The sequence below is a fragment of the Sphaeramia orbicularis genome, chromosome 18, assembly GCF_902148855.1.
Source record: "Sphaeramia orbicularis chromosome 18, fSphaOr1.1, whole genome shotgun sequence".
Lineage (NCBI taxonomy): Eukaryota > Metazoa > Chordata > Actinopteri > Kurtiformes > Apogonidae > Sphaeramia > Sphaeramia orbicularis.
In genome coordinates, this window is record NC_043974.1 from 11027571 (window position 1) to 11055204 (window position 27634).

Genomic DNA, 27634 nt, shown 5'->3' on the forward strand with positions numbered 1-27634 from the left:
TGAGTCTAAATGAAATGAACTCCACAGAACACAGACATTTGTCTACAATGCTCAATGAATATTACAGCGATTTTGGGTCGATTTTATTTTAATTTTGCATTACTGAATGATAGTGGATAAGATCGATTTTTCAAAGTGGGACCGCGAGTACCTTACCCGGGTACTGTCACACCGAGGCGGTTCTGGCGGCGCAGGATGGTCTCGGAGGTAGTGATGGGACTTTTGGTTCTTTGAAGGGAGTCGTTCACTGAAAAGAGTCGTTCAAAAGACTGGCTCTTTTATTTTTTTTTGCATTATTTTGAAACACCAATGTTTTAATGACTAAATAGACTACATGTGATGATTGACATTACATTTTAAAGGTGTTTAATTGGCGCGGCAGTAAATATTATCTTACCGTAAAAAAGAATAGTTACCTCCGCCAAGGAGGTTATGTTTTTGCCAGGGTTTGTTTGTTTGTTTGTTTGTTTGTCTGTCCGTTAGTGTGGAACATAACTCAAAAAGTTATGGACAGATTTTGATGAAATTTTCAGGGTTTGTTGGAAATGGGATAAGGAAGAAATGATTCAATTTTGGTGGTGATCGGGGGTGGGGGGGCTCATGGGGGGGGGCGCAGACCACAAAATTTCATCAAAATCTGTCCATAACTTTTTGAGTTATGTTGCACACTAACGGACAGACAAACAGACAGACAAACAAACAAACCCTGGCAAAAACATAACCTCCTTGGCATGGGGGGGGCCACTGATCAGCCTTGGCGGAGGTCTGCGCTCTCCGAGTGCTTCTAGTTTGTTTGTTTGTTTGTTTGTCTGTCCGTTAGTGTGCAACATAACTCAAAAAGTTATGGACAGATTTTGATGAAATTTTCAGGGTTTGTTGGAAATGGGATAAGGAAGAAATGATTAAATTTTGGTGGTGATCGGGGGTGGGGGGGCTACGGGGGGGCCCATTTTCAACAAACCCTGAAAATTTCATCAAAATCTCTCCATAACTTTTTGAGTTATGTTGCACACTAACAGACAGACAAACAAACAAACCCTGGCAAAAACATAACCTCCTTGTGTGTGGGGGGGGGCCCACAGGGGGGGGCCACTGATCAGCCTTGGCGGAGGTCTGCGCTCTCCGAGTGCTTCTAGTTAGTTAAATGTGTGGGCTAAATACATGACATGAGAGGTGACATTAGGCAAATGCTGGAATTTGACCAAAAACATCACGGTACACTATGTGGACTAGTCTGTAGCGTAAAAATGAAGAAGAAAATAAAACATTTTCTGATGAAATAACATTTTTCTTTGGCTCATTACTCATAGGTGGTCACTCACTCACTCACTCACTCACTCTCAAACTTTTCTCCAGTTTGGACCAGTCTTCCAGCTCCGCCTCCTCCAGTATGCACACCTCACGCTTCAAACTCATTAGCAGTTAGCATCAGCATGTAGCGCACACATTAGGAGCCGTGGGTTGCCATTGAAACCACTGAGGGACCAACTCTAGATCTTTATCAGTACTGAAAGCTCTGAAAGTCCAACTGGGTAAACATAGCATAGAGCTGTCATACACACCTGTCAATCAAAGCCAGGCACAGGGAACAGCAAAGCCCTCTAGTCACCCAAAAAGAGTCCGAATAAAACAAAGGTTAAAGGTTACACTCACCTAGCATTGGCATTAGCATCAGCGTTTACACATCAGGAGCAGTGAGCTGCCATTGAAGGTGCACGGGTACCAGCTCCAGAACCTGTCAAGGGCAAAGACAAGAGAATTAACCTATGTGTGAATGCTTGTTTTTGAAACCCACATAACATGAACACAATGAACAAACTCAAAATAAAATGCATTAGTTTAATTGGGAATTGAAACACTATCCAAGGAACGGCCCAATGTAATGAGACCTCTGGAAAAATATTACCAATGGTATTTTTAAGGAGAAGCTCAATGTGAGGTGATGGACTAATGTCGCACCCAAAAAACAGTAGCCATTAGTGGTATTAAACTTTAACCTGTTTAACCCTGACCATATTTTCAGGGTTAAAACATCTAAAAAGACATAACCAAAGTAAATGAAGAATTCCTTCACAATAATAAGGTTCATATGGATGTTCTTGGTGTCTATGGACATTTACAGACCTCACAGAATCTATTCCCATTGTCTAAAATATTGTATCTATTACTATGCCTGAGTAAACTGTAACAAACTAAAAGAGAAATTACAATTTTTTGTCCTCGCCTGTTTTTTTTTCGGCTGGATTGACGATGATATGCATAAATTAATTGTTCATGTCGGAGATTTTTAATAGTGTATATTTCACCCCACAAAGATTAAAAATCATGTTTGAACATTAAAGTTTGCACTAAAATACACTTTTGATGTACTTTTATTAACATTAGGGTCTGAACTTGGAGCAAAAGTTGAAAAAAACATTCATTGTCCTGATTTATTATATTTTTTATAGTCGATGAAGATTAATATAATTTTTTCGGCCCACGGGCGGGCTGATTGGGCTAAAGGGGTTTTAACACTTAGGGGTCCACTGACTGAATCACATGACATTTTCAACACGTCATAGGGAACAATTGCATGCCAAAGTGCAGACTTGAAACACTCTCCCACTTTTTATTTGATGTTGATAGAACAAAAAACAAGCGGAGATATGACGGTTTGAAACCGGAGCAAACAAACAATATAGTGTTATTATAGTGATAAGCGTTATATTTCTGACCATGTCTTAGTAATTTTTTTTATCTTTTTCAAAATGGAATAAAACTGGCTGAATCTGCAGATTCTAATCCACAGACTGTATTAGCGTCACAGGTAAGGGTGATAATGAACCCCCTGTGAACCGGTGGGGGGGGGGGGGGCAGAGAAAACACCCATGTAAAGATATGCTTTTATGTCAAATATTTAACTATAGTTTTAATTTCTGACTATTTTGATTTCACATACCTGATATCTGGAGCCAATATTCACTTTTAAAGTCTTTGCAAAGGTTTGTGAAGCATCTTTGTGTTACTTATGCAATAAATTATATACATTTTTCAAATCGGATTTTATGTTTTTGTGTGTTTTTTTTTCCTTTTGTGTTGATATAGTAAGTTAAAGTGAAACAATAATAGGCAGATGACATAGATGAAGCTGTGCTGAAAAAAAAACAAAACAAAACAATATAGTATAGTATAATAAACATTTCTTTATTTCGTATATAAAGGCAAAATCAAAAGTACTGAAAAACGGCCAAAATAGGCTCAGACCATTAAGGGTTAATATTTGAATGTTTCTGCCAACAGAAGGTACATTGCACCTATTATTTTATTTTATGTTTTATTCTTTTTTTTTTTTTTTTTTTTTTTTTTTTAATCCAACTTGGTTAAATTATTTCAGTGTGTGTATAAGTAGTTTTTGAACATTTTGAGCACAATTTCAATAATACCGCGATAATAATGATAACCATGATAATTTTGGTCACAATAACCGTGATTTGAAATTTTCATATCATTACATCCCTAGTGCGGACTTGAAACACTCTCCCACTTTTTATTTGATGTTGATAGAGCAAATACAACCAGAGATATGACATTTTGAAACCGGAGCAAAAAAGCGTGATTATAACGACATAAAGCAAGCATTATATTTCTGACCATATCTTAATAATTTTTTGACCTTTTTTAATGTAATGGAGCCAATATTCACTTTTAAAGTCTTTGAAAAAGTTTGTGAAGTATCTTTCTGTTATTTATGCAATAAATTATATATATTTTTCAAATCGGATTTTATATTTTTGTGTGTTTTTTGTCCTTCTGTGTTCATATAGTAGGTTAAAGTGAAACAATAATAGTCAGATGAGATAGATGAAGTTGTGCTGAAAAAAAGATACTGATATAGTATAGTATAGTAAACATTTCTTTATATAGTACATAAACGCTAAATCAAAAGTACTCAAAAACAGCCGAAATATTATCATTTATTTATGAAATAAGACCATGACTTTTTACAAAGTGGCTTTTGTGCAATTTCAGAATTTACTTGAAAGCACTCATAAAACAAGTGGTGCCAGGCACTACAAACTCCGCCCCTCGCATGTATTGTAGCTTATTTTAGCATCGATCCAGCTGAGGTCATCATGTACATGCATGTGCTGATGTCGGCATATCAATTACATCTATATATGTGCCAAGGCTGAAGTAAATCAAAACAAAATTGATGTTTTTTTTAAAGACGGGAAATTTTGCCCATTTAAAAAAAAAAAAAAAAAAAAAAAAAGGGGGGGGGGGGGGGGGGTAAAAAAAAAAAAAAAAAATCAGACAAAAATTTAAACATCAACCTACTTTTCCCAAAATGTAATGACATCTGTTCTGGGTCACGGGTAATCTATAAACCCAATTTTATATGAATTCAACCAATAGTTTTGCTGATAAACACTTTTGAAATTTTTCCCAACATAAGTAAATGGAAGAAAAAAAAAAAGATTTTAAAAATACATAAATTTTTTTTTACTTTGATCTACCATTCCCACAATGTAATCAGATCTATTCTGGGTCACTGGCAATCTATAAACCCAATTTGGTATGAATTCAACCAATAGTTTTGCTGCTAGAGTGTTAACAAACAAACAAACGAACCAAACCAAAAATAATACCCCTTGCCTCCCCTTCCATGGGTAATAACCTCATTGGACAACCTAGCTGGAAGTCAGTAACCACCATCATGAGAGTCTGGTGGACTTGTTTCACTGTACTGCCTCCAGATCCAGATAGATTTAGCATCTGCCCTCTATATTTAATAAGTCAATGATATTCTACAGACTGAAACAAGTGTTCAGAGAACGCCAACCTCCGCCAAGCACCCCGAACGGTGTGCATGTGTGGAACAACTATTTCTTTTTAAATTAAACAATTTCAAGGTTGTTCCACACAGCAGAAAAAGTTGAAGCTTGGTACCAGTCATGTGTATGTCAAATTATATTCAATTCCAATCAATATTTGTTGAGTTATGATGAAAAATGTGTCGTAAATAGGATTTTCAGTGTTAAATGTAAATGTCCACAGAGTCCACATTCCACAGTGAATGTGGACAATTTTGTGTCAGATACAAGATATTGTTATAAGCTAAGGGTGGATCCAATTGGAGGCTAATCGGAGTCGTTTTTCAAATTTTTTATGGGTTTTCAACAATTGCTCAATGATGAGAGATAGGAAAATTTGAGATTTTGTGACTTTGCTGTGACCTTGAACTTTGGCCTACTTGGCCCAAAATTTAATGGGTTGGTCCCAGGGCCTAGGCCTATCTGTGGGGACAATTTGGTAAAGATGGTTGGAATAGTTTTCCCATAAAGTTGCTAACTAACAAACAAACACACAAAGCAAAGTGATCACAATACCTCTTGACGGAGGTAATGACATGACTCAAATACAGAGATACAACAGGTAACGTTTTACAGTTAGATTACTTTAATGCAACTGAAACGATGGATTCGAAGGCAGCAACAGAAATCTGGCACATTAGACTACATGAACAGCCTTCATATTTGAAAACCAATCAATAATGCAAGACAAATTCAAGTGGAAAGCGGGAGAAAATTGGTCATAACAGCGCTACCTGCGGAGCTCACTTAAAACAAGTCCAACAGTCTATTCCTACGTTCGTCATTCAGTGAAATTAGCTAAACAAAAAAAAAAAAAAAAAAAAAAATTCATCTCGAGTCATTTACTCCTAGTTTCATTCGAGCTGTAAAGCGATAATCAAATGAGTGAGTTTATTATACAAGTTTAACGTCGCAATCGAATTTCCCTCGAGCTGATTACTCCCAGTAGAGAAGTAAAAGGTAGAATGTATTGATGAACATATAAACATAATTCCTGATGAAGTCTTTGAAGTGCATCGGAACTTCAGAGGGACGAAAGACGACAAAAGTAAAACTGTCTGAGCTGCTAATTTGCATTGATTGTTGGCGAAAGTACACAAAGGCAAACACTATGCACATTATTTATGAAGGTGAATGTCACTTTTATGAAAGCAGATCATGTTTCATTACAGTCTGAGTGAACTGAGGGGTTCGGGTCAAAGTCTTATCCTAAGGGTTGTAGAGAAGGAGGTCAAAGGCTGCAACAGTAGCAGCTGCTGACCTGTTTTTAATACTTTCTTAGATCAGGGAAACATATTGGGAGATGAATGAGAACCAGAGTCAGGGGTCAGTCAGTAAATGTGACAGATACAGCCATGCCTTCAGGCTCTGAGCCAGGAACGCTACGAGTGGATTTACCTTTAATTTATGAAGCGAAATGTGGATGAATGTGACGGCGTGTGAATGTGGATTTGTCCTTGCAGCAGTAAAGCAAACGGCCAGAAGGACACGAAGGCTTTGTCCTTCATGAGATAGGATTTTATTTTATTCCAGTCAATAAAAGAAATACTGAAATTTCAGACTGAATATAAAAATCTCAGAAAATACGATGGAGATACACAAAAGTTTCTGTCTCGGTTGAAAGAAAATTGGACTCACAAAGAATCTAAACATCCATAGAAGCTTTTGTTAACTGGGCTCCTGGGGGATTATGACAAGTCTAGAAAAAAAACTTTTTAAGTCCCTGAATGCCGATATCAAATGAACACATAGACATTTTACGGTGTGAATTGTGTTTTTATTTTGCATGGATGAGTCCCGAGGCTAGGGCTGTGCGATACGATGATATTAAATCGTGAAGGATTAGAACGTATCGGTGATCAGACAAAGCAGAGAGATCGTGGAATCATCTATAACAGTGGTTCCTAACCGTTGTTGGCTCGTGACCCCATTTTTTTTAGTGTACTGGCTGATAGGCTTTAAGCGTCGTCGTCGTCTGTCGTTGTCGTCTGTCGTCGTCGTCTGTCATCGTCTGTCGTCGTCATCTGTCGTCGTCTGTCGTTGTCTGTTGTCATCATTTGTCATCGTCGTCTGTCGTCATCTGTCTTCGTCGTCTGCCATCATCTGCCATCGTCTGTTGTCGTCATCTGTTATGTGTCATCGTCGTCTGTTGTCGTCGTCTGTTGTTATGTGTCATCGTCGTCTGTCGTCGTCTGTTGTCATCATTTGTCATCGTCTGTCGTCACCTGACGTCGTCGTCTGCCGTCGTCTGTCATCATCTGTTGTTGTCATCTGTTGTTATCTGTCGTCGTCTGTCGTTGTCTATTGTCGTCTGTTGTCGCCATCTGTCGTCGCCGTCTGTCGTCGTCTGTCGTCATCGTCTGTCATCATTGTCTGTTGTCGCCTGTCGTCCATTACAAAACTTTCGATCGTCTTCTCTGAAACAACTATTCCAATTGACTTGGTATACAACTTCTTTATGATGATGTCAACAAAAGTTAGTGAAATTATTTGGATCCGTCTCTGATTCTGGATTTGGTGCGACTTTGAAAAATTTCCCCATTATAAGACATAGGAAGTGCCGGTAAACTACAGGGCCACTTGTCCTATTTTTTTTTTTTTTTTTTTTTTCCAACCTTTGTTTATTTGGAGTTTTGGCCAATACAAACACTGTATCATATGTGACAAATCAATTGAAAACGAATTGTTGCACGATTTCCTTTTTTTTTTTTTTTTTTTTTTACATGTGTACAAAGACAAAACAAACAAACCCCAGAACAACTACACCAAACTTCTCCATTAACAAAAAAAAACCCCAAAAAACCTTGAAAGGTTCACATTTAGAACATTGATGTGTTATGTGTTACATGAGGTAAATACTGGACAGAAAAACAAAGAAGAGGACCAGGCAGAAAAATTATTATTTATGGTCAGTCTGGAACAAAGGGGAAGTTAGTTTTTCTGACTAGTTGAAACAGAGGATTTCAGATTTGTGAGAACTTATCAGCAGAGGCTCGTGACTCCATTTTAACATCAAAAATTTCTGTCGACCCCAGACATTCAAAACAGAATTTTTTTTTTTTTTTTTTGCCAAAATTCATTTGTTTTTGATCTTGTATTAGTTTGCTATACAGGGTGAGTCAGAAAAAACGCTCTTTCCATTTAAAGAAATTGTACTGCTAAAACGGAAACACTGATTTTTCTTTTGACCATACAGTCATATTGATGTGGTTATTGAGCATGTCTGGTGATGCAGTCATAGATTTATTGCATTGCATAAGAGAGAGAAGGTCCATTGTTTATTGGGCACTGAAATACCTGCCAACACAATGTATGCCACAGTGGACAAACTTGAAATTGACAACAATTACAGGAGTCGGGGCTTTGCTTTCACACTCAGGACATAGGCCTACATGACAGTGCCCAGAGAGTTTTCATCATGGCAAGACCACAGCGATTGCAGGTATTATTTCCTCATCGAGTTGTCTGTTTGGGTCAGGAGGGAAAGTGGCCACCTAGATCCCTGGACTTGACCCCCCTTGATTTTTTCTTGTGGGGGTATCTTAAAAACCATGTGTATCAGATTGTTCCACGAACTCTTCAGGAACTCCGAAATCGCATCACGGCTGAAATCCAAGCCCTACGACGAACACGAATGGCGAGAAGAGCTGTGTTAGAGATGCGACAACGAGCACAGATTTGCATCAATCTGAATGGTAGCCAGGTTGAAGGTCGTGCCGGACGACTTCGTTAGACAAAACATTTTGATGGCGAGTAAACATGCTGTAATGGTTGACAATTTCAATTTCATTCACGGTGGCATAAACTGTGTTGGCAGATATTTCGGTGCACAATAAACAATGGACATTCCCTCTGTTATGCTATGCCATAAATCAATGATTCAATCGCCAGACATGCTCAATAACCACATCAATATGACTGTATGATCAAAAGAAAAATAAGCATTTCCATTTCAGTGGTACAACTTCTTTAAATGAAAAGAGCGTTTTTTCTGACTCACCCTGTACTATGTTGCAAATAAACATTAATTTTAGTCGACATTTAGTCTATATAATGTATATTATTATGGACAGAAGCAGTAAAGCCAGGTGTAGATTACTGCACAAAGTGACAATTTGATTTCTTTGGTCAGGATATGTACAGTCAGTCCATCTTGGATTTTCAAGGCTGACAATTAATACTGAACAAACAAGAACTCAAACTATGAATTATGAAAGAGCTGCAGCATCTGAAACCGACCACAATGAACATTTGACACATAAACAGAACCACAGTGCTTCAGTTTCAGCTTCACAGTTTGTCATGTCTGTTATGGATTGGGATTGTCTCTGTCAACTCACCATAGATTTTTGATTAGTAAGTTGTCTTTTTATCAATTTCTAGAAATTCCAGGTGACCCCATGTTGGGTCCCAACCCCAAGGTTGAAACACACTGGTCTATAATATGATGTAGTTACAGCCATAGAGGTGGCGAGAAGGTCCTGGGTTCAATTCCAACACCAGTCGATGAGGGTGGGACCTTTCTGTGTGGAGTTTGCATGTTCTCCCCATGTCTGTGTGGGTTCTCTCCGGTACTCCGGCTTCCTCCCACCATCCAAACACACTGATAGGTTAATCAGTTAATCTGAATTGCCCATAGGTGTGAATGTGACAGTGATCATTTGTCTCTGTATGTTCAGCCATGTGAAAAACTGGAGACATGCCCAGGGTGTACGCCGCCTTCAACCATAAGTAACTGGGAAAGGCTCCAGTGACCCCCGTGACCCTAGTCAGGATAAAGCGGGTTCAGAAAATAAATGAATGAATAGAGCTATAGAGTATTCAACGGCTCTGGAGGTCATTATATACTGATGCACAGTTTTATCCTCACTAGGGTCACTGGAGCCTATATCAGCTACTAATGGGCGAAAGCCGGGTACACCCTGGACGTGTCACCAGTTCATCGCTGGGCTGAACATTTAGAGACAAACAACCACTCTCATGTTCACAAAGAGCTCCACTTCCATCATATGGAATTGGTTTGGCTTTTCCCCAAACAACAAAGTGCAAACAATAGTAATTTGCAAAATTTGCACAGACACGATTCGCATGTCAGATGGCAATACTGACGAACCTGTTCAATCAGCTGAAGAGACAGCATCCCAAATAGTATGAGAACCAAACTGAACAAGAAGACCAGCCACACCACAGCCAGAGGCAACAGGTAAACAAAAGCAAACAACTTTAATGCAAGCATTTAGTAAAGACACTTTAGAGAAACATGAGAAATTCATGGGGCCCAGCATTTGTGGGGGGCCCATAGAGGAGAGGAGGGGGTCCAGTGGATACAGGTTAGAAGTTGTGAAAATGTCCTGTAAGATCCGCTGTCTATAAGAGAGGAATAGAAGTCGGGAATTGGACGTTCAAGCATGTTCAGTTTCTGTTTTGTTTTCACGCTAGCGCAAGTGACATTATGTGTGGCCAACTGTCGGCAGTGTCAGAATTCATGAACGTCCTCATGCACTGGGGGGGGGGGGGGGGGGGGGGCATTTGTGTGTCCAGTAGATACAGGTTAGAAGCTGTGAAAATTTTGTGTAAGATCTGCTGGATGATAGAGGAATAGAACCTGAGAGTTACATGTTGAAACTATGTAAAGTCTCACTTTCGTTTCACAGCAGCATTAGTTATGTTAGTTATGGACCACACCCCCATGTATATAACTGCTGCCCCCACCACCACCACCCCAGTTTATGCCGAAGTTGCTCATTTTCTCATGGACAGGTAAAATTCAGCCAAGTTAATTCTACTTAATGTAAGCACGGACATTTCAAATATTCTCTACACTCGAATAACGTTACGCACAGTCGTTCATAGTATGTTAGCGCTATGCAGGTGTGTTGGGCTGCATTATGTAATAAATTCCCATTATGTAATAAAAGTTCAAAATGTAATAAGAATGTCATGTAATTTTGTAGTAAAGCCGTATTATGTAATAAACTGACGCATTTTGTAATAAACTACCTCAAATGCATTATGTAGTAAATTTTTTCACATTATGTAGTAAGTTATTACAATTTGAGAAATTTATTACAAAATGCACTTGACACATTTTTATAAAAAATAAATAAATAAATAAATAAATAAATTAAAAAAGTAATAACATGGTTCATTATGTAATAACAATCCAAATTAATATAATTGCAGAGCAATGTAGAAGAAATTAGTCACAGCAGCTACAGGTAATGTAATCAGAACTTTAACCACACAGTTTAAAGATTAATTTAGCACATTACATTTTCCTGAAAATAAAAATGTTTCAAGTGCATTTTGTAATAAATTTCTCAAATTGTCATAACTTTCTACATAATGCAAAAAAATGTACTACATAATGTGTTGACGTAGTTTATTACAAAATGTGTCAGTTTATTATATAATGCGGCTTTATAACGAGATGACGTGACATTCTTATTACATTTTGATCTTTTATTACATAATGGGAATTTATTACATAATGCGGCTCAACAAGGTGGGTCATCAAATTGATTAGGTAACTAGAAGCACTCGGAGAGCGCAGACCTCCGCGAAGGCTGATCAGTGCCCCCCCCCCCCCCCCCCCCCCCCCGTGGGCCCCCCCCACTCCCGATCACCACCAAAATTTAATAATTTCTTCCTTATCCCATTTCCAACAAACCCTGAAAATTTCATCAAAATCTGTCCATAACTTTTTGAGTTATGTTGCACACTAACGGACAGACAAACAAACAAACAAACCCTGGCAAAAACATAACCTCCTTGGCGGAGGTAATAAATTGTTTGAGAAACAAAAATTTTGACTCGTTATTACTAACATTTAGGAATGCATTATGCTGAGACAACGTCAGCACCGAGGTTATAATCGTTTTGGATTTTTTAGTACCTCCATTTTTTTTTTGACAAATCGCACCCTATAAATATATATATATACAGGGTGGGGAAGCAAAATTTACAATATTTTGAGGCAGGGATTGAAAGACAGTGTATGACCAATTAGTTTATTGAAAGTCATGAGAATTTATTTGCCACAAGAAAATTGACATAATAGAAAATGTTTTTATTCTATGTGTCCTCCTTCTTTCTCAATAACTGCCTTCACACACTTCCCGAAACTTGCGCAAGTGTTCCTCAAATATTCGGGCGACAACTTCTCCCATTCTTCTTTAATAGTATCTTCCAGACTTTCTCGTAATAGTTTTGCTCATAGTCATTCTCTTCTTTCCATTCTAAACAGTCTTTATGGACACTCCAACTATTTTTGAAATCTCCTTTGGTGTGACGAGTGCATTCAGCAAATCACACACTCTTTGACGTTTGCTTTCCTGATTACTCATATGGGCAAAAGTTTCGGAAAAGGTATGGATAATAGTGTTAGGTATGATTATGACATCAATATATGTTTGGTTTCAAAACAATTGACGTAGTGCCTGCTGAGAAAAAACAACTAAATGTTCATTGTAAATTTTGCTTCCCCACCCTGTACATACTGTAAATTTGCGTCCTATTTATTCTGCTTAGCTCTATTCTTACATTATTTTGTAGAATTGTAAAATTTATATTTTATTTTATTATGTTATTTTTAGTTTTTGTAATTTTTAGGGATGCACCGATACCGATACGAGTATCGGGCATCAGCTCCGATACTCAGTGCCTGTACTCGTATTAGTACTCGTAAAAGATATCCGATACAAATGCACCGATACCACTTACGGCCGTGTGACATTCACAGTTCAGTGCAGCAGGTACGCGGCGGTGGAATAATGTGTGGGGAGTGTGAAGAGTGTGGAGATTTTTCAAAATAAATGACGGTGATAAAAGTAACGCTGACTGCAAGTAACGTTACAGACACAGACAGATACGGATACAGCTTCATTCTGTCCTCTGCATACATTCCATCTGTTTTCCAGGTGCTGGCGGATGCGTACCCAGACGGATAATACCACCGGTAGTACGGAGCGGTGTGGACCGCCGCCAGCAGAAGTGAAAACCAAACTTATCGCTCATCGCAAAAATGCTGCAATATTAGTATCACATTAGTGTTGCCTCTGTCATCTCCATGTTTGTTATTACTGACTTTCTTCATCTTCTTCTCAAAAAAAACTTTCCTCTTCTTCGTGGTATTTGTCCAGTATGGTTAATTCAGAGCGGCGCCCCCTGGTGGATTAATTGAGAAACGCTCATTCCAACACATTAAATGTCAGTAGCAGCACTTTGTCCCAGTCAGACTAATGACAACGACAATAAAGCACATTTACAAAAGGAACTAAGAACTGGAATGGGATTATTAAGTACTCGTATCGGTACTCGGTATCGGCAAGTACTCAAATGTAAGTACTCGTACTCGGTCTGGAAAAAAGTGGTTTCGATGCATCCCTAGTAATTTTATATTCGTTCTATTCTCATTTTCTAAAGTACTGGTGTTTTGTTGATATTGCAGTGACTGGAGTAGCACAATGACAATAAAGGCTATTCTATTCTATTCTATTCTATTCTATTCTATTCTATTCTATGTGAAATCTGATTTGATTGCCATCGCCACAACAACAGATTGTCAAAAAAACTCCAAATAATGTGTTGGTGAACTGAACTCCATATTTTTTGTTCACTCAACACTTTCACCTTTTTCTTCGGTCAGCGTTCCTTTCCACTCATCCATCACCTCTTTCGTTCCTTCATCATCACTCAATTTATCTGTCCACTCATCCATACCTTCATCTCTCCGACCGTTTGTTCGTTCATTCTATCTCTCTCACTCACTCACTCGCTCACTTCTTTCTGAACCGTAACTTCATCGTCGCTCATTCCTTCGTCATTTCCCTCCTCCATCAGTCGCTTCTGGGCTCTGCCGTCATCGCTCACTTCATTCACGAGGTTTATGTCGTCTCCCTCCCTCGTTCGTATCTTCGCTGTCGGAATTCTAATTTTGTTTTTCAATCGCAGGCAGAGTAACGTTAATCGCCGAGGACGAGACTAGATTAATTTGTCTAGGTGGCGTAAGGACAAAGCACACGATAACGACGCTTCTTTCTTTCATCCTTTAAAACACATCATCAGTCGCTCCCATCACCTTCTTTTTTTCTTGTGTCTAGTCTTTGCATCATCCAACACACTTTCAATAAAAACCCCTTAAATCACCTGTCAAGCCTCACATCTTTGTCTGTCTCTAATGTTTCATTTTTATTCCCTTTATTCTTTCACTTTATCCAATCATACGGCCATCTTTTCTTACTCCCTTCCAAAAGGTTATCATTGACTTTATTGACTTTTCTTTCCAAATCCGATTTTCTTTCTATCTCGCTGTTTGATATTAGTTCAGCTGTATCTATTTAAGCTGTGATGGTTCCGCCGGGAGAGTTCATCATTGCGTATAAAATATTAATTATTTTGGCTGAGTGATCGGTTGCGGCTTGCTGTTGTACTGGCATACACTTTGATCGCATGCTGTACGTGCTATTTGTAGTCTAAAAGCAGATCTGAGCAGGTGAAGGGTAGCAATGACTGCACCGGGAAACATCAAAAACATCTGCCTAGTTAATCTAGTTGGCAAAATACCTCATATTAATTTCCCATTTCCCTGCAATGAAATTAATTTAAGCTGTAAATCAAGTTGTATTGGAGCAAAACATGATACAACCCATATAATAACTAGAAAAGCACTAGCAGACCTCTGCCAAGGTAGACCCCCCCCCATCACCACCAAAATTGTAATTTAATAATTTGATCCTTGTGCATTTCCTGAAAATATCATCAAAATCTGCCCCCCCCCCCCCCCCCCCCCCCAAATCACCACCAAAATTGTATAATTTGTTCCTTGTGCCAGAATCAACATGTCCTGAAAATATCATCAAAATCTGCCCCCCTGATCACGACCAAAATTGTATCATTTCTTCCTTGTGCCAGAATCAACATTTCCTGAAAATATCACCAAAATCTGCACCCCCCGATCACCACCAAAATTTTATAATTTGTTCCTTGTGCCAGAATCGACATTTCCAGAAAATATCATCAAAACCTGACCCCCCGATCACCACCAAAATTGTACCATTTGTTCCTTGTGCCAGAATCAACATGTCCTGAAAATATCATCAAAATCTGCCCCCCTGATCACGACCAAAATTGTATCATTTGTTCCTTGTGCCAGAATTAACATTTCCTGAAAATTGCATCAAAATCTGACCCCCCCGTCCCCCCCGATCACCACCAAAATTGTATCATTTCTTCCTTGTGCCAGAATCAACATTTCCTGAAAATATCACCAAAATCTGCACCCCCCGATCACCACCAAAATTTTATAATTTGTTCCTTGTGCCAGAATCAACATGTCCTGAAAATATCATCAAAACCTGACCCCCCCTCCCGTCCCCCCCATTCCCCCTGATCACCACCAAAATTGTATCATTTGTTCCTTGTGCCAGAATCAACATGTCCTGAAAATATCATCAAAATCTGACACCCCCCCCCGTTCCCCCGATCACGACCAAAGTTGTATCATTTGTTCCTTGTGCCAGAATCGACATTTCCTGAAAATATCATCAAAACCTGACCCCCCGATCACCACCAAAATTGTATCATTTGTTCCTTGTGCCAGAATCAACATGTCCTGAAAATATCATCAAAATCTGCCCCCCTGATCACGACCAAAATTGTATCATTTGTTCCTTGTGCCAGAATTAACATTTCCTGAAAATTGCATCAAAATCTGACCCCCCCGTCCCCCCTGATCACCACCAAAATTGTATCATTTCTTCCTTGTGCCAGAATCAACATTTCCTGAAAATATCACCAAAATCTGCACCCCCCGATCACCACCAAAATTTTATAATTTGTTCCTTGTGCCAGAATCAACATTTCCTGAAAATATCATCAAAACCTGACCCCCCTCCCGTCCCCCCCATTCCCCCTGATCACCACCAAAATTGTATCATTTGTTCCTTGTGCCAGAATCGACATTTCCTGAAAATATCATCAAAACCTGACCCCCCGATCACCACCAAAATTGTATCATTTGTTCCTTGTGCCAGAATCAACATGTCCTGAAAATATCATCAAAATCTGCCCCCCTGATCACGACCAAAATTGTATCATTTGTTCCTTGTGCCAGAATTAACATTTCCTGAAAATTGCATCAAAATCTGACCCCCCCGTCCCCCCCGATCACCACCAAAATTGTATCATTTCTTCCTTGTGCCAGAATCAACATTTCCTGAAAATATCACCAAAATCTGCACCCCCCGATCACCACCAAAATTTTATAATTTGTTCCTTGTGCCAGAATCAACATTTCCTGAAAATATCATCAAAACCTGACCCCCCCTCCCGTCCCCCCCATTCCCCCTGATCACCACCAAAATTGTATCATTTGTTCCTTGTGCCAGAATCAACATGTCCTGAAAATATCATCAAAATCTGACCCCCCCCCCCTTTCCCCCGATCACGACCAAAATTGTATCATTTGTTCCTTGTGCCAGAATCGACATTTCCTGAAAATATCATCAAAACCTGACCCCCCATTCCCCCTGATCACCACCAAAATTGTATCATTTGTTCCTTGTGCCAGAATCAACATTTCCTGAAAATTGCATCAAAATATGACCCCCCATCAACCCCCTGTTCCTCCCGATCACCACCAAAATTTTATCATTTGTTCCTTGTGCTTGAATCAACATGTCCTGAAAATATCATCAAAATCTGCTCCCCCAATTCCCCCCGATCATGACCAAAATTGATTCATTTGTTCCTTGTGCCAGAATCAACATTTCCTGAAAATTGCATCAAAATCTGACCCCCCGTCCCCCCCCCCCCATTCCCCCCAATCAACACCAAAATTGTATAATTTTTTCCTTGTGCCAGAATCAACATTTCCTGAAAATTGCATCAAAATCGCCCCCCCCCCCCCCCCCCCCCCCCTTCCCCCCGATCACCACCAAAATTGTATCATTTGTTCCTTGTGCCAGAATCAACATTTCCTTAAACTGCATCAAAATCTGAACCAACCTTTTTTGGCTCGTGACCCCATTTTAACATAGCAAATTTCGGGCGACCCCAGACATTCAAAAACTGAGACATTTTTTTGCTATGCTAATTCTATGCGACCCCATTTGAATTCCAGGTGACCCCACGCGGGTTCCCGACCCCGGGGTTGAAAAACACTGCATTAGTCATTGCGTGCTTAAATACCTTAATCACTTCGAACAGCTTCGATGATGATGATTTTGAAAGCAGCCGTGTGGCAGTTTTTACCCCTTGAATTTATCCGTTAAAAAGTTCTTATAACACTGGGTTACAAAAAAATGTTTTTTGCTAGTTGTCTAGGTTTTTTCAACTGAATTAGGACCATTTTGCAGCGCTAAATCCAAAAATGACATCTGTTTTTCTCAATCAGGTCAGGTTTTTTTTTGCTAATTTGATTTTGAAAATTTGATCTTCTCACAAAATTGATGACATTTTTGTGACTTTATCAGTTGATTTTTTTTAAAAAGTTCTCACCTAAAATAGGTTTTAAGAGAAAAAAAATAATTCTCTATCAGGCATCGGTTTTTCTCAATCAGGTCAGGTTTTTTTTTTGCTAATTTGATTTTGAAAAATTTGATCTTCTCACAAAATTGATGACATTTTTGTGACTTTATCAGTTGATTTTTTTTAAAAAGTTCTCACCCAAAATAGGTTTTAAGAGAAAAAAAATAATTCTCTAACAGGATTCCTTTTAGTTACAATGGTGTATTCACCGCAGAAGTAGCAGAATACGTCAGGCTTATTTTTGCAAGATCTTCTAGTCGAAGCCATTTCATTCACCTGTAATATTAAAAAAAACATTAATCATAAATTGGCAAAAGTAAAATCTTCAGAACTCGTTTATTGCAAGAAATATGAAAGAATTTTCTATCATATGATGTGAAAATGCCCATAAATGTAAGCAAAAATGTTAAAAAGCCAATATGTAGCATAGTTCAGAAAGTTGACCTGATTGAGCAAAATTAATGTGATTTTTGGATTCAGCACACCATAATTATCCTAAATCATCTCAAAAAACTTAAACAATAAATTTGTTGTTGACCAGTGTAATTGTTGCGAGTAGAAAAAGTAGATACCGATATCGGAAGAAGAAATGACAGCATTAAACCTATTCAGACAATTAACCCACTATGGCGATTCGATGACTTTAAATCTCAGCTCCTCTTTGGTCTAGTGTCATTGTGTCCTCTGCAGTGCCTTTGTTAGGCGCTGCTGAAGTGCCCTTCAACCAAACACCACCGCTCCATCACGTATTCAGCTGCTGCCCTTCGGCTCATTTTGACTCATGCAGAGAAAGTGATTTGCTTGTGTTGAAGGCAAAGTGTGAAAAGGCAGGATCCAATTACCTTGGGTAAAATTATTAATAAAGTTATCAGCCTCTACAGTGCAAAAGTGGGCGGTGTAGGAATACAGGAGCAAACACAACAGATAATGTTAATAATCCTGCAAAACAAAACCAGAGCGCAGGAGTGTAACAAATGTGGGCACCGACAAGAGCACGTACATGTTCTGATAAGAGGATGAAATTATAGAAAACAACGAAGTCCGTGTATATGTTCGATTTTTTTTTTTTTTGCTTTCATACCGGCTTCTTTTCAATTTGCAGCAGTATAGATAACATCAATTCAAGCACCCCAGCAGGAGTGATATCAAAGGTGTCCTTGTAAGAGTGGATGTATAAATAAGTGTCGGTGTCTCCGCAGAGCATAGACTACCTGTGATAAACCGTAGAGCAGGGGTGTCAAACTCATTTTAGTTCAGTTCCACATTCAGCCCAATTTTATCTCAAGTGAGCCGCACCAGTAAAATAATAAAAGTGAATGAAAAAAGTAAAATTATGTTCTGATCAGGTTTACATCTACTAAGTTTCCCTAAAAATCTGAATAACATAAACATCTTGAATTGTCTTAAGTTAAAAAAGCGCAATTTTAACAATGTTCGGCCTCGGTTTATCAGTTTATCATTTACACGTGTGTGTTACAATCACACAAAACATTTAGTAACAGGCAGAATATTGGTCAAATTGCATTTACTTTTCTTAAAACATTTCCGTTTGTTCATATTTTTTCAGGTTATTCACATTTTTTTTGTAAAAGTATAGTTTGTTAATGCAAACATTTTCATGTAATTTTACTTTTTTACACCAAAAAAACAAAGAAAAAATTTGGGGTTGTCATTATTTATAGATTATTATGATAATATTTTACTGGTTCTGCCTCAGTTTATCAGTTTATCATTTACACATGTGTGTTACAATCACACAAAACATTTAGTAACAGGCAGAATATTGGTCAAATTGCATTTACTTTTTTAAAAACATTTCCTTTTGTTCATATTTATTCAGGTTATTCACATTTTTTGTTATAGTTTGTTAATGCAAACATTTTCATGTAAATTTACTTTTTTACACCAAAAAAACAAAGAAAAAATTTGGGGTTGTCATTATTTATAGGTTATTATGATAATATTTTACTGGTTCTGCCTCAGTTTATCAGTTTATCATTTACACATGTGTGTTACAATCACACAAAACATTTAGTAACAGGCAGAATATTGGTCAAATTGCATTTACTTTTCTTAAAACATTTCCTTTTGTTCATATTTATTCAGGTTATTCACATTTTTTGTAAAAGTATAGTTTGTTAATGCAAACATTTTCATGTAATTTTACTTTTTTTACATCGAAAAACAAAGAAAAAATTTGGGGTTGTCATTATTTATAGATTATTATGATAATATTTTACTGGTTCTACCTCAGTTTATCAGTTTATCATTTATACGTGTGTGTTACAATCACACAAAACATTTAGTAACAGACAGAATATTGGTCAAATTGCATTTACTTTTCTTAAAACATTTCCGTTTGTTCATATTTTTTCAGGTTATTCACATTTTTTTTGTAAAAGTGTAATTTGTTAATGCAAACATTTTCATGTAATTTTACTTTTTTACACCAAAAAAACAAAGAAAAAATTTGGGGTTGTCATTATTTATAGGTTATTATGATAATATTTTACTGGTTCTGCCTCAGTTTATCAGTTTATCATTTACACATGTGTGTTACAATCACACAAAACATTTAGTAACAGGCAGAATATTGGTCAAATTGCATTTACTTTTTTAAAAACATTTCTGTTCGTTCATATTTATTCAGGTTATTCACATTTTTTTTTGTAAAAGTATAGTTTGTTAATGCAAACATTTTCATGTAATTTTACTTTTTTTACACCGAAAAACAAAGAAAAAATTTGGTGTTGTCATTATTTATAGGTTATTATGATAATATTTTACTGGTTCTGCCTCAGTTTATCAGTTTATCATTTACACGTGTGTGTTACAATCACACAAAACATTTAGTAACAGACAGAATATTGGTCAAATTGCATTTACTTTTCTTAAAACATTTCCGTTTGTTCATATTTTTTCAGGTTATTCACATTTTTTTTGTAAAAGTATAATTTGTTAATGCAAACATTTTCATGTAATTTTACTTTTTTACACCAAAAAAACAAAGAAAAAATTTGGGGTTGTCATTATTTATAGGTTATTATGATAATATTTTACTGGTTCTGCCTCAGTTTATCAGTTTATCATTTACACATGTGTGTTACAATCACACAAAACATTTAGTAACAGGCAGAATATTGGTCAAATTGCATTACTTTTCTTAAAACTACCTTTTTCCCCCCCCCCCCAAAAACAAAGGAAAAAATTTGGGGTTGTCACTTATTTATAGGTTATTATGATTAATATTTTTACTGGTTCTGCCTCAGTTTAATTCAGTTTATCATTTTAAACATGTGTGTTACAATCACACAAACATTTAGTAACAGGCAGAATATTGGTCAAATGCATTACTTTCTTAAACAATTTCCGTTGTTCATATTTATTCAGGTTATTACATTTTTTTGTTATAGTTGTTATAATGCAAACAATTTTTCATGTAATTTACTTTTTTTACCACGGAAAACAAAGAAAAATTTGGGGTTGTCATTATTATAGGTTATTATGATAATATTTTAATGGTTCTGCCTCAGTTTAATCAGTTTATCATTTACACATGTGTGTTACAATCACACAAAACATTTAGTAACAGGCAGAATATTGGTCAAATTGCATTTACTTTTCTTAAAACATTTCCTTTTGTTCATATTTATTCAGGTTATTCACATTTTTTTGTAAAAGTATAGTTTGTTAATGCAAACATTTTCATGTAATTTTACTTTTTTTACATCGAAAAACAAAGAAAAAATTTGGGGTTGTCATTATTTATAGATTATTATGATAATATTTTACTGGTTCTACCTCAGTTTATCAGTTTATCATTTATACGTGTGTGTTACAATCACACAAAACATTTAGTAACAGACAGAATATTGGTCAAATTGCATTTACTTTTCTTAAAACATTTCCGTTTGTTCATATTTTTTCAGGTTATTCACATTTTTTTTGTAAAAGTGTAATTTGTTAATGCAAACATTTTCATGTAATTTTACTTTTTTACACCAAAAAACAAAGAAAAAATTTGGGGTTGTCATTATTTATAGGTTATTATGATAATATTTTACTGGTTCTGCCTCAGTTTATCAGTTTATCATTTACACATGTGTGTTACAATCACACAAAACATTTAGTAACAGGCAGAATATTGGTCAAATTGCATTTACTTTTTTAAAAACATTTCTGTTCGTTCATATTTATTCAGGTTATTCACATTTTTTTTTGTAAAAGTATAGTTTGTTAATGCAAACATTTTCATGTAATTTTACTTTTTTACACCACAAAAACAAAGAAAAAATTTGGTGTTGTCATTATTTATAGGTTATTATGATAATATTTTACTGGTTCTGCCTCAGTTTATCAGTTTATCATTTACACATGTGTGTTACAATCACACAAAACATTTAGTAACAGACAGAATATTGGTCAAATTGCATTTACTTTTCTTAAAACATTTCCGTTTGTTCATATTTTTTCAGGTTATTCACATTTTTTTTGTAAAAGTATAGTTTGTTAATGCAAACATTTTCATGTAATTTTACTTTTTTACACCAAAAAAACTAAGAAAAAATTTGGGGTTGTCATTATTTATAGGTTATTATGATAATATTTTACTGGTTCTGCCTCAGTTTATCAGTTTATCATTTACACATGTGTGTTACAATCACACAAAACATTTAGTAACAGGCAGAATATTGGTCAAATTGCATTTACTTTTTTAAAAACATTTCTGTTCGTTCATATTTATTCAGGTTATTCACATTTTTTTTTGTAAAAGTATAGTTTGTTAATGCAAACATTTTCATGTAATTTTACTTTTTTACACCAAAAAAACAAAGAAAAAATTTGGTGTTGTCATTATTTATAGGTTATTATGATAATATTTTACTGGTTCTGCCTCAGTTTATCAGTTTATCATTTACACATGTGTGTTACAATCGCACAAAACATTTAGTAACAGGCAGAATATTGGTCAAATTGCATTTACTTTTCTTAAAACATTTCCGTTTGTTCATATTTATTCAGGTTATTCACATTTTTTTGTAAAAGTATAATTTGTTAATGCAAACATTTTTGATGTAATTTTACTTTTTTTACACCGAAAACAAAGAAAAAATTGGGGTTGTCATTATTTATAGGTTATTATGATAATATTTTACTGGTTCTGCCTCAGTTTATCAGTTTATCATTTACACATGTGTGTTACAATCGCACAAAACATTTAGTAACAGACAGAATATTGGTCAAATTGCATTTACTTTTCTTAAAACATTTCCTTTTGTTCATATTTATTCAGGTTATTCACATTTTTTGTAAAAGTATAGTTTGTTAATGCAAACATTTTCATGTAATTTTACTTTTTTTACACCGAAAAACAAAGAAAAAATTTGGGGTTGTCATTATTTATAGATTATTATGATAATATTTTACTGGTTCTGCCTCAGTTTATCAGTTTATCATTTACACATGTGTGTTACAATCACACAAAACATTTAGTAACAGACAGAATATTGGTCAAATTGCATTTACTTTTCTTAAAACATTTCCGTTTGTTCATATTTTTTCAGGTTATTCACATTTTTTTTTGTAAAAGTATAGTTTGTTAATGCAAACATTTTCATGTAATTTTACTTTTTTACACCAAAAAAACAAAGAAAAAATTTGGGGTTGTCATTATTTATAGGTTATTATGATAATATTTTACTGGTTCTGCCTCAGTTTATCAGTTTATCATTTACACATGTGTGTTACAATCGCACAAAACATTTAGTAACAGGCAGAATATTGGTCAAATTGCATTTACTTTTTTAAAAACATTTCCGTTTGTTCATATTTATTCAGGTTATTCACATTTTTTTGTAAAAGTATAGTTTGTTAATGCAAACATTTTCATGTAATTTTACTTTTTTTACACCGAAAACAAAGAAAAAATTTGGGGTTGTCTTTATTTATAGGTTATTATGATAATATTTTACTGGTTCTGCCTCAGTTTATCAGTTTATCATTTACACATGTGTGTTACAATCGCACAAAACATTTAGTAACAGGCAGAATATTGGTCAAATTGCATTTACTTTTCTTAAAACATTTCCGTTTGTTCATATTTTTTCAGGTTATTCACATTTTTTTTTGTAAAAGTATAGTTTGTTAATGCAAACATTTTCATGTAATTTTACTTTTTTACACCAAAAAAACAAAGAAAAAATTTGGGGTTGTCATTATTTATAGGTTATTATGATAATATTTTACTGGTTCTGCCTCAGTTTATCAGTTTATCATTTACACATGTGTGTTACAATCACACAAAACATTTAGTAACAGGCAGAATATTGGTCAAATTGCATTTACTTTTTTAAAAACATTTCCGTTTGTTCATATTTATTCAGGTTATTCACATTTTTTTGTAAAAGTATAGTTTGTTAATGCAAACATTTTTGATGTAATTTTACTTTTTTTACACCGAAAACAAAGAAAAAATTTGGGGTTGTCTTTATTTATAGGTTATTATGATAATATTTTACTGGTTCTGCCTCAGTTTATCAGTTTATCATTTACACATGTGTGTTACAATCGCACAAAACATTTAGTAACAGGCAGAATATTGGTCAAATTGCATTTACTTTTTTAAAAACATTTTCGTTTGTTCATATTTGTTGAGGTTATTCACATTTTTTGTAAAAGTATAGTTTGGTAATGTGAACATTTTCATGTAATTTTACTTTTTTACACCAAAAAAAAAAGAAAAAAATTGGGGTTGTCATTATTTATAGGTTATTATGATAATATTTTACTGGTTCTGACCCACTTGAAATCAATATTGGACTGTACGTGTCTGTATGAGGAACCTGAATTAAAAGGATTTTGACATCACTGATTGTTAATATCTACAGTGTAATTTTTGCATTTCACAAATTCATCCCGCGGGCCAGATTGGACCCTTTGGCGGGCCAGATTTGGCCCCCGGGCCGCATGTTTGACACCTGTGCCGTGGAGAAACTGTCAAAAATCCAAGTTAAGGTTTAAATGTTGAAGACTTTGGTTTCGGGCGCAAACTGAGGACATCCAATACGGCTCTTGGATGAAAAAATAAATCAATAAAAAATCTAAATCCAAAGGGGTGACTTTGAAGTGAAGCTGACCTGTCGGAGGCATTAATGTAAGATCATTTATTATCACCGCGTTCACTTTTATCATCATTTCCACGTTACACTTTCTGACAGTATCAAAGCAAACCCCTCGCTGTGGCAAATATTTTGGACATACAGGAGATCAAAGCGGGACAGGTGATGAAGGAGAGGAAAACAGATGGAGAGTGGAGAGAACGTGAATATGCTACACTAGTCCGGGAGAAAGAAAAAGGAAAGGAATGGAGGGAAAGGTGGTATTTCCATGTCACTGACAAGCCAAGCAAACTATGGAACGGCCAGCGGTGGAGTGGGCCCTGGAGAAGTGGGTATACTTTCAATTTTTGCCCTTTTGACCTCCGCCAAGAAGGTAATGTTTTTGCCGGCGTTTGTCTATCTGTCTGTTTGCAAGATAACTCAAAAAGTTATGGACGGATTTGGATGAAAATTTTAGGAAATGTTGATACTGGCACAAGGAACAAATGATACAATTTTGGGGGTGGGGGTGGGGTCTGTGCTCTCCAAGTGCTTTTCTAGTTTTTTTTTTAAAGTAGTCCAGAGAAGTCCAAAAAAAGACTACAGTGGTCCCTCGTTTATCGTGGGGGTTACGTTCTAAAAATAACCCGCAAGAGGTGAAATCCGTGAAGTTGTCAGCTGTATTTTTTACAATTACAGGGCGACACAAAACACAAATAATTAAATAAATAATTTTGTAAAAAATGTGAATAACCTGAAGTGTATTAAGAGAAGTAAGTACAATTTCAACAATATTCTGTCTGTTACTAAATGTTTTGTGTATTTGCAGATCCCCTGTGATCTGTACGTTCTAATGTCCATGTGAAAATCATCAACTGAAGCAGAATATTGTTAAAATTACACTTATTTTATTCAGTTTGTTCATGTTATTCACATCTTTTGAAGGGATAGTTTGTAGATGTAAACCTTTTCATACTGTAAATTTACTCTGAAACATACAGAAAAGTTTAGAGTTGACATTATTTATATATTGTTATGTTATTATTTCACTGGTTCCGTCCACTTCAGATCAAATTTAGCTGAATTTGGCCCCTGAACTGAAATGAGTTTGACACCCCTGATATAGATGAAGGTGTGCTGAAAAAAAAGACACCAAACATGGGTATAGTAAACATTTCTATATATAGTAAATAAAGGCAAAATCTGAAGTGCTCAAAAACGGTCAAAATAGACTCAGACCTCTAAGGGTTAAGAATCAAGCCCACTGAGATATAAGTGATAAAGTAACTCGTACTGTTTGTAAAGCACATGTCAGTGAAGATAGTGTCCAAAACATCACCCGCGTATACTTCCATGAGATTTGTTCATCCATCTGCCCAGGTGAGAAACTCCTCACATTTGCTCTGCTGTGTCGTTGATAAGCACAGTCAAATCCACTCCGTCACTATAATCTGTGAGATTTAGGAATGTGTTTGCTCTGCTCGACCCTGTGGAGGAAGTGAAATATACACAAACGCACACAATACGATCCCACATGCTTGGTCACAGAAGCATTAGGTCTTCAGTGTGTGATATGTCCTCCATCTCAGTCTGCGTCCTGTACTCACTCACTGCTGCTCTGTTAAACACACCTACGACAATCCACTTTATCTGTGGAAATGCACTAGTCTTCTATCTCTAATCCTCAGCTAGAAAAGGCTGATGGAAAAAAGAGGATCTTCAACATGTCTCTGTCATGTCTCCAAACTGATTTTCATTTTTTTTTTTTTTTTTTTTTTTTTTTTTTTTTTTTTTTTACAACAAGGGACATAGAGTATTACATTGAACTACACTGTAAACAAAAAAAACAGTATTATTCCAGCAGCAGGGGTGCTGAAAAAATACTGTTAAATAACGGAAAATAACCATCTCATAAAAATACGTTAATTTTCCATAATTAAAATACAGTTTTTTGCCTTAACTTTACATGACATTATATTACATTACATCCGTAATTTAACAGAATTTTTCCTGTTTATTTTAGAGATCTTTCCTGTATTTTTAAGATACAGGAAAATATCAATGAAATGACAAAAATAGACTGTGATTTTACACGTCAAATGTAAAATAACATGAAAAAACTGTAACTGTGAATAACCATAAAATTTCCATTTTTCAATAGAATTTGTTCTTTTTTCACAGAAAAATACAGTTCAAATACATTTACAAATGTATTGTAATTTCACAAATATTTCTTTTCTATTTATGAGATTAAATTGTTAATTTAAAGTTTAATACTGTAAAAAAAAAAACAAAAAAAAAAAAACAAAACAGTATAATTCCAGCAGCAGGAGTGCCAAAAAAATACTGTTAAATAACAGAAAATAACCATCTCATAAAAATATGGTAATTTTTCATAATTAAAATACAGTTTTTTTCCCTAACTTTACATGACATTACATTACATTACATCTGTAATTTAACAAAATTTTTACTGTTTATTTTACAGATTTTTCCTGTATTTTTAAGATACAGGAAAATATCAATGAAATGACAAAAATAGACTGTGATTTTATATGTCAAATGTAAAATAACACGAAAAACTGTAACTGTGAATAACCATAAAATTTCCATTTTTTAAAAGAATTTTTTTCCTTTTTTACAGAAAAATACAGTTAAAATACATTTGCAAATGTATCGTAATTTCACAAATATTTCTTTTCTATTTATGAGATTAAACTGTTAATTTAAAGTTTAATACTGTAAAAAAAACAAACAAACAAACAAACAAAAAAAACAGTATTATTCCAGCAGCAGGGGTGCCAAAAAAATACTGTTAAATAACAGAAAATAACCATCTAATAAAAATACGGTAATTTTCCATAATTAAAATACAGTTTTTTGCCCTAACTTTACATGAGATTACGTTACATTACATCCGTAATTTAACAAAATTTTTACTGTTTATTTTACAGATTTTTCCTGTATTTTTAAGATACAGGAAAATATCAATGAAATGACAAAAATAGACTGTGATTTTATATGTCAAATGTAAAATAACACGAAAAACTGTAACTGTGAATAACCATAAAATTTCTATTTTTTAAAAGAATTTTTTTCCTTTTTCACAGAAAAATACAGTTAAAATACATTTGCAAATGTATTGTAATTTCA

At 35.4% G+C, this 27634-nt stretch overlaps 1 long non-coding RNA gene across 1 annotated transcript in view; it reads right to left on the reverse strand.

Annotated features, from left to right (window-relative positions):
- Window positions 1–1653: 1653 nt before the first annotated feature.
- Window positions 1654–27634, reverse strand: part of LOC115438216 (uncharacterized) — a 145755-nt gene continuing 119774 nt past the window's right edge. Inside the window, exon 3 of the long non-coding RNA XR_003938049.1 lies at window positions 1654–1735. This is a non-coding gene — a long non-coding RNA (uncharacterized LOC115438216). The remainder of the gene's footprint in view (window positions 1736–27634) is intronic.